Source organism: Notolabrus celidotus, chromosome 1 (assembly GCF_009762535.1).
Source record: "Notolabrus celidotus isolate fNotCel1 chromosome 1, fNotCel1.pri, whole genome shotgun sequence".
Lineage (NCBI taxonomy): Eukaryota > Metazoa > Chordata > Actinopteri > Labriformes > Labridae > Notolabrus > Notolabrus celidotus.
This window is the reverse complement of record NC_048272.1, coordinates 38076795-38093368: the sequence shown is the minus strand read 5'-3', so window position 1 is coordinate 38093368 and position 16574 is coordinate 38076795. Positions and strand designations below refer to the sequence as shown.

At 38.8% G+C, this 16574-nt stretch overlaps 1 long non-coding RNA gene across 1 annotated transcript; it reads left to right on the top strand.

The window, feature by feature from the left end:
- Positions 1-14739: 14739 nt before the first annotated feature.
- Positions 14740-15442, top strand: LOC117820124. Its single transcript, XR_004632701.1, has 2 exons — positions 14740-14938; positions 15372-15442. It is a non-coding gene; the product is annotated as an uncharacterized LOC117820124 (long non-coding RNA).
- Positions 15443-16574: the final 1132 nt, after the last annotated feature.

Below are 16574 nucleotides of genomic sequence, written 5' to 3'. Positions count from 1 at the left end.
TTAAAAAAGTAGTGAGACCGGGGTTGGTTTTAACGGCAGCCCTTAAAGGACATGATTAAATACATATTATTTTCTCTGTTTTCTCAAGATCTCGTCTTACTTTTCTAGTCAACTCAAGAAATCAAAGCTTTTTATCTTGAGAAAACAAGTGAAATTAACTCGTCATATCGAGAAAACAGATCAATTAAAATGTATGGGTAACACTTTATATTAACTACACACTTTTAAGCATTAGTTAAGCATTAAAAAAGCATTAATTAATACTTAACTCATCATCTGTAAAGCATTGTTCATACATTAATACTCATTTATATATCATGTACAAACACAGTTATAAATGTTTTATTATTCATGAATATGACTCTCTATAATGTGTTAACTAACTCTTTGTTCATACTTTATAAATGATGGATTCACCAATTCAAATGAGCTATTATGGTAATTATAAACCAGTTATAAACACACTCACATTTGTCAGCTGATCAGATATTGATTCAACAGAATAAGGAAACAGACACACCACATGTACTTAAACTTTTATTCATTAAAAGGAAACAACCTCTGTATAAAACCGCGTTTATCAAAATAACTCTTCATATGAACTTAAAATACTCTGCAACTGAAAAAGAAAATCTCTCAAACTTAAAGTGCTCACAGTGGAAAAGCTCAAATAAAATATGACATATCAAATATATAAAAAGACACAGTAACGTTTAAACTATGTCTGTATAAAACCATTTGTAAACACAAGTTAAAATGCAGCTGCAAAACTGAACAATATCTGTGACTTCTGTGTTTTAAGATGCTGCTGGTCTTAAATCTCATTAATGAATGCTTTGTAAAGCATAAAAAGTCCTCACTTTAGATCAGCTCACAAAACCATGAACAAGCAGCTTATAAGTCCTTTGTGACTACCTTGATTAATCATAATTTGCTATGTAATAAGGTGTTCACTAACCCTAACTAAATGTTAGAATCATAACCTGTAAATGTGTTTATAACTGGTTTATAATGACCATAATAGCCCATTTGTAATTGGTGAATCCATCATTTATAAAGTATGAACAAAGAGTTAGTTAACACATTATAGAGAGTCATATTCATGAATAATAAAACATTATAACTGTGTTTGTACATGATATATAAATGAGTATTATGTATGAACAATGCTTTACAGATGATGAGTTAAGCATTAATTAATGCTTAAAAGTGTGTAGTTAATCTAAAGTGTTACCAAATGTATTTAATGATGTCCTTTTAGGGCTTCCGTAGGTTGTTAAACACAAAACGTCGAGGTGAGAGGACATTTTGTGATTTTTAGAAGTCAAAGTTATTTTTCAAGTAGCCTAGATGTTGTTTTCGTTCATTAAGTTTCAAGCTAATTTGTTTTTTTACATTCAAACATTTATTAGAAAGTGGAACTTGTTTAATTTGAGCCTAGTTTCAACCACCTAGCTAAAGCTGTGTGGTAGTTCATGAACGGCTGGTTGTCTCACACTTACTTAAGTTGTGCTACTTGTTAAAAAGAAATTTTGGACATTTTGGACACACATTTTTTGTTAGCTGGTTAGATTTTTGTTAAATCGTTTAAGGAAGACAGTTGGCGTAGAAAGAGTCTCTGTAACAGTTCATATGGTCTCAAATGCTTTGGGTAAAATACGAGCTCCCTCCCACAAATAAATTAACTTATAATTCCTTAATTTTGCAACATTTTACATGTTGAAACACTAAAAACCTTCATTTCATGTGATAAAAAGGATAAAACAAACAAACAGACACATGCAAAGGCTAATGAAGAGCGTTTTAGAGATTTCATTGACTTTAAAACTAATTTGGTGTCACTAGCTTAAACAACAAAACATTTTTTTCTTCTTTTAATTTTAATCAAATTGCATTCATAATTGTCAGGGTGTCTTTTTTGGTTAATAACCTGATGCTAAATTAATTTACAAGAATAAAAGGATATCCATTTCAACAAAAGACCTCAATCTTCTGTGTCATCTAAGAATGACCACCTTAAGATGTTTAATCACGACTAATAAGTAAAAAGTGTGACAACCAATCCCGGTCCCCCAAAAGTCAACAAAGTAACACATCCGTTGAATTTGCTTCGCAGCACACATCTTTAAATAATCAAAAAAAGACAAGGTTTAAAATGTGGCTGAATTGGAGGGAAATGTAGAAATCTGCTGAGTGTTGAACTGGTGCACATGATGATGGTGATGGTGAGAAATAGATTTTTCATAGGCAAGTAAAATAAATAAATCCTGTGGTTCATTATGTTTGTATTTTAGTGACTCAGGGTATATAGCCTCGGAGGACTTATGTTAGCTTAAAAGAAACTCTCTACTGTCACTAGATTTAAGCAGAATACAATAAATCACTTATTAAATTATAGATTGACTCACCCAGAAGAATTGAAAAGGCACAGAGGCCCGTCATGATGAGTGATCGTTACTTTAAGGTACATATATGAGAAATTTGCACATTATCCAAAAACTGTTTTTCCAACATCCAGCGATGCAAAGATGATGCAAATTCCCTCTCATGCCACTTGTGAGAGGTAAATGTTAACACTGAGTAACACTGCTCAAATCAGGGCTCAGGGAGGCGACAAAGACAGGCACGATGCAAAATATTTACATAACTCAGAGAAATCCTAGTATCTTCAGAGGGAAGAGCATCTCTGTAATAAATAACAACATCTCGCAGCTCATTAAAGGTAAATTATCTGAGAATAAATAATCTCAAGAGTACATGTAAGGTGGCTTATGAGCTGTAGTTTACAGTGCGAGATGTAATGTCAATCAAATACTCCTTCCTGCTTTGGAAAAGTCAAAGTCAGAGTTGTTTTCATCTTCATCAAACAATCTTCAAACAATACCACAGCCCCTTCACTCTAGTATTAACTCCACTTTAGCGAGAGTTAGTACATAACAAGTCCTTACACTGCATACTGTATGTGAAATGCAGTGGCTGTGGATTGTATCTGTGTACTGAAGGAGGAAGATAAGGGCCACTGACAGGTAAAGAAAAACATTTTTTAAAAACATCTGACTTCTGACTTCTTGTCTAAATTTTGATAACAAAGTAAGAAGTCTGATTCAGAATTCTTTATGTAATCTCTGAATTCTGACTTTGATCTTAGAATTCTGACCATAATTTTAGAATTCTGACTTTGATCTTAGAATTCTGACTTTGATCTTAGAATTCTGACTCTGATCTTAGGACTATAATTTGAGAATTCTGACTTTGATCTCTGATTTCTGACTTTGATATTAGAATTCTTACTATAATTTTAGAATTCTGACTTTGATCTCTGAATTCTGACTTAGATCTTGGAGTTGTGACTCTGATCTTAGAATCCTGTAAAAGTAGTATGGGAGGTAGAGCCTTCAGTCATCAGGCCCCTCTCCTTTGGAATCATCTACCAGTCAGGGTCCGGGAGGCAGACACCCTCTCTTCAAACTTTCCTTTTTGATAAAGCTTAAAGTTAGAGCTGGCTCAGGCTTGGACCAGCTCTTAGTTATGCTGCTGTAGGCTTAGACTGCTGGGGGAACTAACACACTGGGATCATATCTTCCCCTCTCTCTCCTCTGTCTGCCTGTCACTTGCTTTAACTCTTCCTGTCCCATTAAAGTTACTAACCATAGACCTTTCTGGAGTCCCTGAGCTCCCTTGTCTCGTAGGTTCCTCTGGATCTCTGCTGTAGACAGCCTGCTGCTGTGGACGTGGCAGAATCCAGCTGCTACAGAATTATATAAATAAAGATTGATAATTATTAAAACTGACTTTTTTCCCCTGATCCCAAAGTTATTCTGCTCCTTCCACTCAGCTGGAGTTAAGCCACAGCCCGAGACTAAACAGAGACACCTCTCAATGATTTCAGCGCAGCACATTAATGATGTGTTTCATAAAAACACTGAAGTTCATGGAAGTTATCCAACCAAAAAAAAACAAGAGCTAAAGTATATTTTCAGGGAGCCTGAACTACATTTGATAAGATGTTGTAGGAGTCAATGTGAGGTGTGTTCTTTCCCCTTCTTCTTTCTGCCCCAGCATCACAAGGGCAAATCCTTAGAGAGCCTTTACAATCGGCAATGAATAAAAAACTATTAGACACCACTACTGTTTTAAGTAAATACAAAGTTTTACGTTTTATATAATTTTATGGATCTCCATCATGTAAAATCTGTGTTCAAATGCTTAAATGGACTTGCCCCTCTACCTTTCAGCAGACACATAAAGAGACTACAGAGCTGCAGAAGATCCACCAGAGCAGCTTTAAATGGTGACTGTAAAGTTTCATTCTGCAGAACATCTTTTCCTCAATCCTTCTGAGTATAAGTAACTTTAATTATGTGACTATTATTCAACAATTCTTGAAATAGTGTTGTTAATGACTGTATTCAGTTCAGTGGTTGATAATGCAGCATGCAGGCCTGCTTGTCGTACCTAAAGTCTCTAAAGGCAAGGCAGCTTTATTTGTATAGCACATTTCATACACGAGGGCAACTCAATGTGCTTTACATTAAAACATTATAAGCATTGGAAACATTCAGACAAGCATAAAAGAGCACAATTAAAATGACAAATATAATAAAACAAAGAAAAGAAAAGGAAAATTACAAATATATAAAAAAATTAAATTAAAATTTGCATTTAAAGCCATCATTAAAGTTGGGGTTGGTAGTCAGATTTAGATACACTTTTTGTTATACTGGTTAAAATGATCTTTATGTCCTGATGGCAATCAATACATAATGTGTTCTTAAAAAAGAGCGAAGAAAAGCTGCTATCTACAGCCGGAGTAAACCTGGGAAAAAACCAACCAATCACCGTTTTTTGGGTGCCAAAATTTTAAACCATTCAAATCCTGTCCTGCCGTTCTGCCTGCCTCCTGCACGTTCATTTCCCTGGCGTGTACTCCTCGTCCCCGTCTCCTGCCTCTGCTTCCCCTGACTCTACTGACTGCCCTCTCGCTCGACCTCAGGCCTGTCCCCTCTGACCCGATGAGGCACTTTGCTCAGGACTGTAGTCCGGATCAGAGTATAAAAAGCTCTCACCACGGGGCTCTGACAAGCAAAAGAATTAATGACATTTAGTAAGTCCTACAGAAAATCTAGATGTACTGTAGCGTCCGTCCAGACGCTGTAGGGATGACGAGCTGATTCGTGAACACGTTGATCTTTAATAGCCGGTCACTGTCGGCCGTGATCACGCCAACCAACAAAGCAACAATCAATGTTTGAATGAATGAAAAACTTCTCCTCTTGTCTCTCCTCTCTCCCGCTTGCACTCTCTACACCTCTCCTGATGCCTTCACTGACCGTCAACACTGTAGGAATTAAGATCATCTACACTGAACACGTTTAACAAACAGTAGAGCTGTTACACTATTTTATGTATTATAACTTTTCTCCTGATATTGTGTCACCAGTACAACTGGATAATGCTAGCATGACAGTTGTGAGTACTAACAGCAGCCATGTTTGTTTGTGTTTTTAACTTTTACTATGATAATGTTTTGGTGAGGACAGTTTTTGAATCAGTCACGATCATATGGTCGCAAGTCAGCGGCGCTTGTGCATGTGAGCGGTGGGGGCGTCGTTTTGAAGGAGCTCCGAGGGAGGAGGGGAGGGGTTAGACAGAGTCATGAGGAAATGCTACATTCAAATTCATGCTAGTTTTCCGAGACTACCAACCCTAGCTTTAAAGTAAGCGAAGGCAGTGGCAAATAAGAAAGTCTTAGTCTTGATTTAAAAGAGGTGAGAGTTGGAGCGGTCCTACAGCTTTCAGGGAGTGTGTTCCAGATATGTGGTGCATAATGACTAAACACTGCTTCACCATGTTTCGTTCTGACTCTAGGGACTGAAAGCAGACCAGTACCTGATGACCTCAGAGGTCCAGATGGTTCATACAGTAGCATCAGATCAGCAATGTATTTTGGGCCTAAACCATTCATTGCTTTATAAACCGTCAGCAGGATTTTAAAGTCTATTCTCTGACAGACAGGAAGCCAGTGTATGGATCTCTAATAGTAGTATGGGAGGTAGAACCATCGGTTATCAGGCACCTCTCCTTTGGAATCATCTACCAGTCAGGGTCAGGGAGGCAGACATTCTCTCTACTTTTAAGAGTAGGCTTCAAACTTTCCGTTTAGATATTGGCTTGGACAAGCCCTTTGTTATGCTGTTATAGGCTTAGACTGCACAGGGGAACTGACACACTGGGATCCTGTCTTTCCCTCAAGTCCATACTATAGACCTTTCTGGAGTCCCTGAACTCCCTTGTCTTGTAGGTTCCTCTGGATCTCTGCTGCTGTGGATGTGCCAGACTACAGCTGCTACAACTACTACTATCTGCCTCACCACTATCATCTCTCTCTCTCTTCATCTCCCTCTGTCCCTCTCTCCAACACGGTCTCAGCAGATGTGTGTCTAACATGAGTCTGGTCCTGCTATTTGTTTATCTAAATCTTTTCAGGGAGGTCTGAGTAGATGGTTAGGTCAATACAGACATATGTGGGTGAAGAACAATCTCCTTTTATCTCTCTCTGGAGTTAAATCAAATGCTTTCCATTTCCCTCCAGCAGTCCTTCAGACTGGACCTCCATGCTCCCCCTGAATACACATGCTTCTTGTCTTTTTTTTGTGGAGGACTTAAAAGGTAAAGGAATTATTCATGTTGTAGAAAACTCAATGGAAAGAACATTTTTAAACAAGAAAAGAAGACATGATAATAATAATAATAATAATAATAACAATAACAATAATAATAATAATAATAATAATAATAATAAAGGATAGCATCTGAAATGTTGTTTCAATATCCTCTCAACTTAAAATTAATCTCCAAACCTCTTCCTGTGTTGGAGCTGTTCGACCGGCAGGTGAGACTCTCTCTGCCAAGCATTCCTTCTGGGAACATTGTTTTTCTTTACTTTTGGAATAATATTCAGTTAAAAAGAGTAAAAGAAAGAAGAGGAAGGAAGATGGATTATTTGTTTTTCAGAAGTTCACGTTTCCCATGTTTTTCTAAGGAACCCCGTCTCTACTATAGTCTGTAACCTTCAGTGTGATGCCAGCGTATTCTTTGAATGTGCTAATCCACAGGGTCCTCTGACAGCATATAATGACTTATTGTGTCCAAGGTGTGTGAAGACATGAATTATACTTTGTTATGCTTTGTGTTGTTTGAAGTTCATGAGACTAATGTCTGCTCTGCTTCACTGCTTCAAGGAAACATGAATCTGTCAAGAGCCAAATTATGTGTGACAGAACTCAGCGGGACACTGTCTCCATGGAAATGGAATGAGTTTTCTGCGCTCCAGATGTTAATGAACCCATTTCTGTTAATATTTAAGACATGTAAAACGACACAGCAAACAATACCAGGAAGTGAATAGCTGATCTGTGCTGAATATGTGGAACCTTAGATTCATTAAGTCCCAGTTGCATCCTGCTGAGTGGTAAGAAAAGCTGTGTGTGTGTGTGTGTGTGTGTGTGTGTGTGTGTGTGTGTGTGTGTGTGTGTGTGTGTGTGTGCACGTGTGTGTGTGTGAGGGTTCCTCTACACTGCTAGGTTCAAAAGCAAACTTTTCAAAGATGCAAGTGATGACATAACATTTCCTTTCAGCTTCCCACTGAACACACAGAACCTAAACGTGGTCAGTGTAGTGGAGGAGTAAGCCACTGAATTTATCTGTAAGTGCACATTTATACCCACTGCTGCACATTGTAATGTATCTTCTAGATAATATTTATATGTATAATATTCTCTTTTGACCTTTAATGTTTCAGGTGAATGGTGTTTCCCATTTCTCCTCTGATTGAATTAAAGACCTCATGAACTCTTGACGGGGTGTTATGGTGTGTTCACACCAAATGCGAATAAAATCATTTGCGCAAATGAATTACATGTAAAGTCAATGTAGAGACGCGAGTAGAAGCAAATTCATTTGCGAGAGTTGAAATATCTGAACTCCAGTGAATCTAATGCAGCGCGATAGCCAATCAGCGTGCAGATCACCCAATGACGTGTGTTGTGTGACGTATGGACCAGCGGAGATGCATTCATCTGGAATATATATATATATATGGGACACATTGATTATATTTTTGTATGTATGGCTTCCCCAAACTCTGTGACTCTACCTACTTGTTATGGGATCAGGAATAAACAGGAGCTCACTGTGAGGACAGAGAGTGAGGAGGATTATCTGCTGAGTTGTGAAAAAATTTGTCTGTTAGCTATCGGTTGTAGTATGAAGTAAGCTCTGCCTCCTTTAGCATAACCGGCTTCCCTATTCAATATCTGCAAGCTCAACCTTGTTTGATAACAACAGACTAGTGATGCCTGGGAACCTCCCCTCCCTCTCGCAAAAAAATTGCATCTTGGGCACTACAAGTACACGCAAGTCATTCGCGCGAATTGAGTGAGTTAACACAAAACATTCTCGTATCTGTATCATAGACTGTATAAAATATGGACGTAGGATCTGTGACGTCACCCACCTGTTTCTGAAGCGCTGCTTTAAAGGCCAGTTGTCAGCGGGAACCATATTGCTGTTGTTAAGCGATGGTGACGAAAAGAGGCGTTTGAGCCTCCTAGCCAACAGTTACAGTGTTCCCGCCTGTCAATCAAGTCAGCTGTGCCTCTCATTGGAAGACTTGTAATCTCAATATCTTTGAAAGTACCACGTTAGAAAATAATTCATCCCCGTACAGTGTGTGGCGATCGAGAAATGAGCTATCCAGACTACACTCGTCTTTTGTACCAGGCTGTAAACATGTTTATTTCTGCTGTAAAGATCAGCTTTTTCCCATTCATGTGTATGTGGTTTCCGGTACTCCAGGAGCCAGCCTCAAGCGGATCCTCGATGAACTGCAGTTTATAACACTTCCGCATTGGACTCATCTTTTTAGACCGGATGTTGTCGCTTGGTCTGTATTCATGCTAATTCACACGCGTTTGGTATGTATGCAGTCTGTATTTTTTCTTCCACGGGTGTGAACTGTGTGTCAAGTGTTGCACTCTCTTCCAGTATGAAGCTGTGGTGTATCTTGGACCATCTGTTGGACCTTGCCTGTATTTTCACTAGATTTTCTGTCTGATGCTGAACAGATTTGTTCTTGCGTGATGGAATGTCGTCTTGTTTGATCCTTGCTTGTTTTGCTTCAGAGAAAACTTTTTACTGAGAGTTTTGTCAGGAGTGATTGAGCTGCTCTGTCACTGTCTCATTGGTCTGTGTTTGGGTTCCTCCCCCCCGTGTTTCTGGGTTTCTGCTTGAACTGGACAGGCCTTCCTCGTGCATTTTTTAGAAGTGTTGAGGTCACTATTGTCTCAAACATCATTGTGCATAAAACAAATGGGGCTCTTTGAATACCCAATACATGTTACATATATAATGTTAGATTAGAACATTATATGGTTTGAAGTAGGTTTAGTTGATAAACGCCTCCATATGCGCTTCTTTTGGAACAACATAAACCACAATTAAGTTAAATTGAACATTTATTTTTGTTCATACAAGGAAACTGCAACTGCCAGAAACCTCGAGCAGACTCATGTTAGACACACATCTGCTAAGATCGTGTTGGAGAGAGGAATGGAGGGAGATGAAGAGAGGGAAATGATAGTGGAGAGAAGGATAGTAGTAGTTGTAGCAGCTGGGGTCTGGTCTGATCCAGCTCTAACTATAAGCTTTATCTTAAAGGAAAGTTTGAAGCCTACTCTTAAAAGTAGAGAGGGTGTCTGCCCCCCGGACCCTGACTGGTAGATGATTCCAAAGGAGAGGGGCCTGATAACTGAAGGCTCTACCTCCCATACTACTTTCAGAGACTCTAGGTACGACCAGCAGGCCTGCATGTTGGGAGTGTAGTGTTCTAGAGGGGTAATAGGGCACTATGAGCTCTTTAAGATGCATAGGTGTCTGACCATGAAGAGCTTTGTAGGTCAGAAGAAGGAAATACAGGTGATAATTTGATCTCAATATTTGTGATTGATCATGTGCAACATCTCAGATAGAATACCTAGTGACAATTACTTACATCTCACCCAGTATATTCAAATACTGCCACTCTCTATCCAAAATCATAAACTTAGTCCAGACCTCTATCTTGAAGATTTAGAAGTCTGCTTTCAGGCAGGTACATTTCTCTGAGCCAGGCAACATGCTTCCACTTCCACGTTCATTGGCAGTGTGTTTAACAAAAGAACTACTAACAGCTGACACTGTATATATCATCTTAATATATATCATAGATCCTCCCAGAGCGCAGCAGAAACCAGTGTTTTAAAGACACCTGCTGACGTTCAGTGTCGGTGTCGTAATCGGCCGGAGTACTCAGATTATTTTTTGTTATAACAAGTAACATAACACAGTAATTTGTTATAGTAACTATTTTCATAAAGTAACCCTTTACTCATTTTTGTATTTTTTTTTTATTTTGTCAACACAAGACGGAAAATCACAGAAGCTTTGGTGCTGTTTCCGTTTCTGTCCTACTTTATGGCAGGAAGCTGCAATAAAGGTTATTTTCAAGGAGAGTAAATGTGTATGCACATATGTAAGTTTACATGAAGCATTGAAATAAAAGCAGAAAATGTCACCATAGGATCCTGTTGCTCCTTCTGCCATCATCTTGTAAAAGTTACACTGTGGCTTCAGCAGCATGCTTTATATCATGTCCTGTCTCTCAAAGAGACCACAGACCCAGAAACTGATTGTCACCCAGGTTTATGTGTCAGGTACTTTATGTTTCTTTGTTGTCTACCTAAATAGCCTTTATGTAAAATATATTTCAAGCATATACATTATTTAAAGCAATCAGAAGGACTTTATTTGTAAAACAGAACTTCAAACTGCTGCAAGTTTGTCATGCTCTCATCGACTCTGCCTTGTTTCTATGTTACTAAAATGTATGACACGGGACTCATCATTGAATGTCTTTAGAAACATGGCGGATGGAAATATTATATCTCAATCTGAAGGTTGGCGGTTCGATCCCAGCTCCTACAGTCACATGCCGAAGTGTCCTTGAGCAAGACACTAAACCCCAAACTGCTCCCTCTGTTGTTCAGTGGTGTGAATTTGTATGAATGAGATTAGCTAACACTGATGGCCTCTTACTAAAGCATTCTCTACCATCAGCGAGTGAATGTGGTGTGAATGAGAAAGAAACTGTTTAGAAAGCGGCTATGCTAGCTTTTATACGTTAGCTCCACCATGATGTTGTGTGAACTATCAATGTCTTCACATGAACCATTATTTTCCCACCCTATGGCATGGGAAATATCAAAGTTCTCCTGGGAAAGACATTTTCCCCCTCCCCCATGTTGTGTAACTATCAGTGGTTCTCGCAGTACTATTGGTATGGTTACATCAGGTTAGAGCTCTAAAGCAGAGGGAGGCTTTTTTAGGTTATAAATTGTATGTTATAGTGACCTCAATATCATCCAAAACAACTAAAACAAATGTGTGTAAAATGTTGATATTTATTATATATTCATATTCAGTATATATAATGGACAGTGTTGCTCCGCCTTTTCCCGTTGTACTGTTTTGAAGCCAAAATATCCCATTCCAGAATGCTGACACCTTGAAAATTTTCTGCAGCCAGAGTCTGCGCCATAGGGCATTTGTGTGTTTCCATGGTAACGAGCTCCGCCCTACACCATACTGTCCCGAGGTCCTACGGAGTTTCCCTCTAAAGGCTGATTTATACTTCTGCGTCTCCCCTACGCAGCAGGGGTTGACGCGGACATAAGCCCCACATACTTGTGCGTCGGTGTGTCTGTGTCGCGCAGCAATTCTCCGCTGAAACGCCTGAGGGCAGTCCGGTCTCTCTGATAGCCGGCCGCCTGCTTCCGGTCCCGCTACGATCTCTGTTTACTTTTCCACAGAGATTCAGAGCGTGTTATGTTAATCTACAGCTGATACATGTTGCTGTTTATCATACAGACATGATTACATGAAGAATAGAGAGGAGGAGATGAAATACATGGCCGATGTGCGGCCGATGTCCGGGATCCCGGAAGTGTTGTAAATGCGGGAAAGACAAAGCCACTGAGCGGACCAATCACAGAGCTTGCGGTCCGCGTCGGCTCTACGGGGAGTTACATTTTGGAGGAGTGTCACGTCAGCTACGTGCGTAGGCCACGGCGTAGGTACGGGAGCTACGCGGACCCCCGGCGTAGGGTACGCCGTTGATTCAACGCAGAAGTATAAATCAGCCTTAAGGCAGCTGTCAATCAACGTAAAACCGGATGTAAAACCCTGTTTTTTAAATCTCTAATAACTAACCAAAAAGAAACTTTTCAGAAAAAAGAGGCCTTGAACACAAAACAGTCAAATAATAACTACATATCACCACAGCATACAGACGTGAGAAACATTCGTACGACGTGTATTTATTTTTTAAAGTTTGACCGCAGCCCCATTCAAATGAATGGGGGAGTTTTTCACCTATGCTGCAACCAGCCACCAGGGGAGCAGTTTTTGTGGTGGCCTCACTTCGAGCCGAGCGAGATGACGTCCATTTTATATACAGTCTATGGTTTTATAAAGCTAAAACAAATTGAACCCAAGGAACACTGATGAGTTTTTTTTGGGGGGGGGGGGATTACAGGAAATTGGAACAAATCAACATTTAAATTTTTTGTTTCCCAGTTGTCCCATGAAATTAGGACAAGTCATTAAATATGAAGCCAAAAAAATGATGTTAATCATTAATCTAGAGACGTTAAACATTGAACGGGTTCAAACTAACCTCAAGGATAATAGGAGAAGGAGCAACTTTGGAAAGTTTCCAGAGTAGCGCTTTTGAAAACTTCTCAAAAATATCAGTCCTGCATGTGAAAGAGGCTTTAGACAAATGGCTTTGGCTTTGGCAACACGGGTTGAACAAAGCGTGAACAGCTAATGCTCAAACAGTGACTACATCCCCATGCATTGTACACTACATCAATGTGTTTCTGAACGTGAGAGTGGGGTTAGTGGGAACATTACGATGTCTTTGACACCATGTTTTAAATCAAGATAAGTTGACACACTGGTACAGTTCAATCATGAGAGACAAGTCAGTGAAGTGAAGATGATACTTATTTTACAAAGATTGACTGATATTCAATTCTCGTCAGAGTTTGTTTGGCACACCAACTCTACAGGGAGGTAGGGTGATCGAAGGGTGTGCCCCCTCATTGGAGTTCAGACTCTGGTGGTGGAGGTGTTGCCAGTGAAGATGTCGGAGGCTGATGAAATAAAGGAGCTGATCCAAATTGCAAAGACTAGGCTCTGATCGGGAGATGGTTGATGAAGTTGTCCAGGGCTGATGAAGCTGTCAAACTGGGTGGTGGAGGAGAGGTGGAGGGTCGCATGCATCAAATGAATGAATGACTGAAGGATGAGAGACCCATATTTAAAATGGGCAACAGCAAAATGACAGGCTAACAACGAGGGTGTGCTTCAGTGCTGTTAGATAGATATGATCAGGTGATGAGAACAACTGATGGGAAATAAGAGTGAGCATGTGTGGAAGAGTGAGTACAATGAATGAAGTGAAATGAACAATGAAATAGCATGCAGGGTAGAGTCTTCCTGACTGAACTTACGCTTTTGCACCATATGATGAATAAGCGGCCATTCAAATCTTTATTCCTTGTCTCTATGGGAAGAGGTCCAGATAAAGTATAAACAAAGAGACTCTGATAAGGGCAAAACAATGAACAGTTATGTAACTCTGGGTTTATTTGCTGTCAGCTGATGAAAGCATTTAACTCTATTGTAAAAAACACCTTGGGTTCACAAGGACAGGTACCATCGCTCTGCACTGGGAACAGGTGTCTTGATGATCTGATTGAACTGTCCTTGAACTGTTTGAGAAAAATCATGAACTAACGTCTTTAAAGGATGGCAATAGTTTAACAGTTCTTTAAGTGTGTGTTCATAAAATGTGCGTATTACTGCTTAGGCCCTCATGATGTCTGTTGACTGACTGCTTTGTGCCTGTGCAGGCAGTAAGTCTTGTAAGGACCACAGCTTAATGTAAGGGTGTTGAGTCACGGGGGTGAATGGGAGTGTTTTGGAAAGTGGACTTGATTTATGCATGTTCCAAACACAGATACTGTAGAAACTGAAAACATTACAAATCATTCAATACCTTGGTACTGTGTGTGTGTGTGTGTGTGTGTGTGTGTGTGTGTGTGTGTGTGTGTGTGTGTGTGTTCCAGTTCCTCTATGTAATCATTCCTTGCTTGACAAGGAAAATAGTTCCTGTTAACGATCACGAGTTTCCTATTCCCCTATCTCTGCTTTGAGGAACATGATAAATCTTCCCACTCGCTGGTTGTATAGGGGCGTTTACATATTATATGAGTACATCCTAATTCCCATTCTGATCATTCCTCACTTGAGCTGAAAAAATGTTCCTGCCCTCTTGACTTTCCGGTTCTATTATTTTTTCTTTTAGGAGTGAGAAGTAATGACGAGTGAAGAGTCACTTAATTAAAGCTACGTCCACATGTACACAGATATTTCTAAAAAATGATTGTATTGCTGCATTTAAAAATAAATTCTGTCCCCACAAGAGTTGTTTTTGATTATTTATCTGTCTAAACCTGCAATTAGAGCCAAGTGGATGTAAACAAATCTTATTGCATACACAATTCATTTAAACAATTGCCTTGCGCAAGTTGAGGCAATGATGTCAGTGTTTTCCAAAAACCTCTGTGTAAGTAACTCAAATTCATTGTCTGTCATGTTAACTTTATTTTGAAGGTATCTTTCCGATTTTTTTGTTTCCTTTAAAGATCAATGCTTTTATTTTTGAAAGTTACAAACCGGAAGTTGAAAGGTTCGAAGGCAGGTGAAGGCTGAATGAATGAACGTCTTTATTTTATTACAAGTAAATGAAGCACCTGGTTGAAGGAGGCATAAGGTTTGTATTTACTCCGTTTCTTGTGCAGATTAATAATATGCATCTTTATGACCTCTTTTCCTTTTGTCGAGTTTATGTGTCGGTGTTTTGGTTAGCAAAGATGCTACGATCCTGACCATGCTATTTCAGTGTGTGTGTATTGCCTGTGATGTATGAGAGTTTGCAGAAGAATGCAGTTTGTTATTTTGTTTAAAAGGAAGCAACTTAACATCATTTAAAAGACTAATAATTACTAGTTAAGGCACTCTGTTTTATTGAAGTTGTCATTTAGTTAAAAAGGTAAAACAGTTCATAAGGATAAAAAGCATAATTTATGTTTAAAGGTTTAAAATACGTTATTGTTGATATAATTGAACACGTAATTGTAAGGAGCTAAATAATTATTTAATGTGTACAAAAGTATTGATATATTTCTTCTTTTATCTTGTTTTAGCTCTTACGGTGTGTTCACTATGTTCATGGATGTGGAAGGAAAAATTCTAAATAAAACTATGTGAACCATCAGTTGGAGAGTAAGCTCATCATTCGACCGGGGATGCTACACTCTGTATTCACTCTCCACACCTATACAGACAAAACTGAGTGTTTACAAATTTACCCCTTGGAAGGTGTTTCCAAAAACCTTGGTTCAAATGACCTAATGCTCCATTTATGTGTGGAAGAGAGGTCAAAACGCACAGAATTTATAACGTTTTGAAAAATATCCACAACATAGATTGCCCCTTAATCAAAAGACTATCAAAGTTTCATAGAGAAGTGAACAATAACAGGTTTAGGGATGCTTAATATATACCAGTCCCAAAATGAAAATGTAACTTTTCTGTATACTACAGTTTTATCAGATAAAAACAACCAACCGCTGTCAGTTACTTATTGTGAGGCCTGTCAACTTCATACACAATATGTGGAGATATGCAATCCGCCTTTGAATGCAGAGAAGAAGAAGAAGCTCAGTCCCAGCAAGAGTCAAAATAATGTCACCAATGTGTATATTTTTAAATGTTTTAGAGGGGCTCCTCTAAAACATAAAAAAAAACAGTATGAAGACTTAGCACAGTTTTTGCATAAGTGTGGTTTTGAATTGCTGCATTGACAGAACTGACACACTGTTTGACTTTATGTACTGAAAAAAATACAAGGATAATTATTTCTCGTTATTTTAATGTTGGAACAGCATGATGTACACATGAGACGCAGTCTGGCGCTTAATGCCCTGTCCCCGTACCTGCGAGAGGATGACTCTTAGTTCTTTAAGACCTGCAATGTATGTAGCTACTCAGTGCACTAACAAAAAGAGTATTATCAATGACTACAGTGTAAAGATTGTTTTTTGTAGAGTAAACTGATGTAAGTAAGACTTTCTGCATTTTAGGGAAATGGTATGACTGTTATCATTCTTTGTTTTCATGTGGCCTTCAAGGCCAAATCTTAAGAACCATGGGACAAAAATCTCCACTCCTTGTTTAATGCAAAATAAAAAAATCACTGTTTAGTTAAGCTGAAGCTGATATGGTGCTCCAAAAGTCAGACTTCAAACATAGTTTTATTTTCTGGTCGGAGCAGGACAAAAGAACGTCTTTGATATTATTTATCTGAGTTTTTCTAACAAACTTCTGGCTGCATTTTAAAACAGAAT